The sequence below is a fragment of the Penaeus japonicus genome, unplaced genomic scaffold, assembly GCF_977035675.1.
Source record: "Penaeus japonicus unplaced genomic scaffold, GWHDUDI00000001_assembly GWHDUDI00000004, whole genome shotgun sequence".
NCBI lineage: Eukaryota > Metazoa > Arthropoda > Malacostraca > Decapoda > Penaeidae > Penaeus > Penaeus japonicus.
Genome location: NW_028234406.1, coordinates 42,038,638 through 42,041,137, shown reverse-complemented (window position 1 = coordinate 42,041,137; position 2,500 = coordinate 42,038,638).

Sequence of the window (2,500 nt, the reverse complement as noted above, 5' to 3'; positions counted from 1 at the left end):
TGATGCTAGAACCCATGCAGGAAGGTCATGCAATCACATCCAACATGGACAAAACATTCTGCCAGAGCTAACATGATGAACAACACTTCTTGCACCAGACCCAACAAAGAGGGTGTCCCACGGGTTACAACAAAATAAGTAACAGGTTATGTAAGTTACTCCGAATTAAAAATCAAGTTGAAAATCTTTTATAAAAAAAAAGATAACCATTAGAGACAGTGGAGTCGACAAAGGATAAATAACAAGTTATGTATGTTACTCCGAATTGAAAATCAAGTTGAAAATCTTTCATGTACAAACAAAAAAAAAAAAAAAAAAAAAAGATAACTATTAGAGACAGTGGAGTCGACAAAGAATGAGGAAATCACGAGAGAGGCTAGAGACCAGTTGCTTTTTGATAAGATTAAGATTTTTTGTGATTCTTCTTGTGACTATTGTGGTTATATCTTTCAGCAGAGATACATTTAATACATTTCTAAAGCATTATGTTTATAGAGAACAAAGAAAGAATCCATGAGCACGCCCCCCCCCCAAAAAAAAAAAAAAAAAAAAAAAAAAAAGACGTGCGTCAATTTTTCCATTCAAACTCTTGGTGTTTCAGTTTAGTCTTCGATTAGGATAATGTTTGATAAAATACATTGTGATTTACAGTTGGGTGTTTGATATACCTTTCATAACTATGAATACTCCGAAATTACAAAATAAATTTAGATAGATTAACTACTTTTCAGCTAATAAAGACAAATCCAGTAACAGACGTACATACACACACACACACACACACATACACATACACACACGCACAGACACACACACAAACAAACACACACACACACACACACACACACGAGACATAGGGAAATTGAAGATAGCATAGATACATCTAGAGATACCATGGAATATGTAATGTTACGAGAGTTACATGGTTAAACATATACCATGAAATGTGTAATGATACAGAGATAAAAATGGAAAATGTGGAGACACAAAGGCGCTGTGGATGATGTAGAGATGCAAAGAGACAATGAAATATGCAAAGACAGAAAATTTGTATAGAATAAATGAAGTATTCAGTCATATAATTTAATAATAGATGTAAAGGGACTCAGAGGTACATTGGAAAAATGTAGAAATACCGAGCGTAATGTAGGGATACAATAAAATATGCAGAGATACAGAGATGAAGAAATTAAGCGGACGATATAGAGATACAAATACAATGAAATATGAAGAGAATTCGTAAAGATGCACAGATACGAATTACAGAGACAGTAAGAGATGTAGTTATACAGAGAGAGATCAGTGAGAGATGTGGAGATACGTAGAAGTGAAGAGAGAGAGATAAAGAGATGTAGTATCGTGATGAGAGAGAGAGAGAGAGAGAGAGAGAGAGAGAGAGAGAGAGAGAGAGAGAGAGAGAGAGAGAGAGAGAGAGAGAGAGAGAGAGAGAGAGAGAGAGAGAGAGAAGAGAGAGAGGAGAGAGAGAGAAGGAGAGAGAGAGAGAGAGAGAGAGAGAGAGAGAGAGAGAGAGAGAGAGAGAGAGAGAGGAGAGAGAAAAGAGAGAGAGAGAGAGAGAGAGAGAGGAGAGAGAGAGAGAGAAGAGAGAGAGAGAGAGAGAGAGAGAGAGAGAGAGAGAGAGAGAGAGAGAGAAAGAGAAGGAGAGAGAGAGAGAAAAGGAGAGAGAATAGAAGGAGAGAGAGAGGGGAGAGAGAGAGAGGAGGGGGAGAGAGAGAGAGGAGAGAGAGAGAGAGGAGGGAGAGAGGGAGAGGGGAGAGAGAGAGAGAGAGAGAGAGAGAGAGAGAGGAGAGAGAGAGAGAGAGAGGAGAGAGAGAGAGGAGAGGAGAGAGAGAGAGAGAGAGAGAGAGAGAGAGAGAGAGAGAGAGAGAGAGAGAGAGAGAGAGAGAGAGAGAGAGAGAGAGAAAGGGAAGGTTAGGAAAGGTCTTCTTTATGTTCATGATCATATTATTTTTCTTTAAAATTCGTTTATTTTTTTATTTTCAGAAAACCGTACTTGAAAAAATACTATACATTGTGAAACAAATTTTCAATAATTTCATCCTTTTTCAATAAATATAAGAAACATCAGAGCGAAACAAAAACTAAGTATTCCCTAAACCTATGAGAAGCCATTAAATATTAAAACCATAATCTCTCGATAACGCATCTATTCTCCATCGTACTCTATGAGCAAGAGGAGCCTCTCTTATTGATGACTCGAGAGCGTGATGTGTGAAATGAGATTTTAGACATTTTTTCCCATAATTCGTCATACGTCTGGCAGTGTATTCACTAGCTAATCAGTGTCTGAGGAGAGGAATGACGTCACAGGCCAAAGCTTGTACGCGTTGATGAATTGTCTCTACCAAAGACGCTTTAAGCTTTACTTATGATCAGATAAGTTTTGAATAGCTTAAAATAAAGACTAGATCAGATTATAAGGTTCGAAGTAAGCTTCTATCTTTAAGCTTCTCTCTTTAAGCTTTTATTATGATCAGATGAA